We start from the raw sequence: 890 nt of genomic DNA on the forward strand, positions 1-890 counted from the left end.
GGGGTGGGCCGTGAGGTGAGGTGAGGTGAGCTGGCTAGGCGGTGAGCAGGCCGGCTGTGGGGTGCAGGTGGCCAGGGGGCTGCCCGTGGGCAGGACAGACGCCTCAGGATGGACACTGGAGACCCCGCAGCGTGGTCCCTGGTCCCCTCAGCACGGGGGACTCCCTCAGTGTCTCCTGACGTGGCGGCAGACCTAGCAAGAGACGACAGAAGCACCCAAGCCCATAGGAAAGGAAGAAGGTTGCCAGGAGGACCCACTGCCTCCTTCATTTTAGGTTAACGAGGGAGCGAGACATAGACAAGGGTGGCCACAATCAAACCAATGCTGAAGAAGACCTTGAAGATGTGGGGCACGGTGCTGGAGCGGGCAGGACAGTCCCTGGCTCTGGTTTGCAGAGGCCTGACCACACGTTGCTGCTGGGTGAGGATGGCCTCCCTGGCGCCTGCCCACTTGCCCGGGCCCTGCAGGCGGTACTGGTACGGTGTGCAGGGCCCAAAGGCCACCTCCAGCGCCAGCTTGGGGTCGGTGAGGAAGAGGGCGAGCAGGTTGGGCTTGACCCCCACCTGGCAGGCGAGTTCGTCCATGTAGGGGATGTAATCCACCTGGATGGTGTGCCGCCGGCTCCTCACGTACCTGCGGGCAGGGAGGGCAGGTGGGTGCTGGCGGCAGAGCCAGCAGATGCCCCATGCACCAGTAAGGCGGTATTGGATGGACCGCCATTGAGTAGGATCAGCAGGATGGGGGTAGTGTGGCCGAGCACATCCCTGCCGTCTGTTGGCATGGCCAAATGTGCCAGGACGCAGCGACCGGACAGGACGGGTGCCCACAAGTAGCCGTGCCCAAACCAGCCCCCTCCCTGTTCCCAGGCAGGTTCTTACTGCTTTGCCATC

This window comes from Haliaeetus leucocephalus, unplaced genomic scaffold, assembly GCF_000737465.1.
Source record: "Haliaeetus leucocephalus isolate CR32 unplaced genomic scaffold, Haliaeetus_leucocephalus-4.0 Scaffold76, whole genome shotgun sequence".
NCBI lineage: Eukaryota > Metazoa > Chordata > Aves > Accipitriformes > Accipitridae > Haliaeetus > Haliaeetus leucocephalus.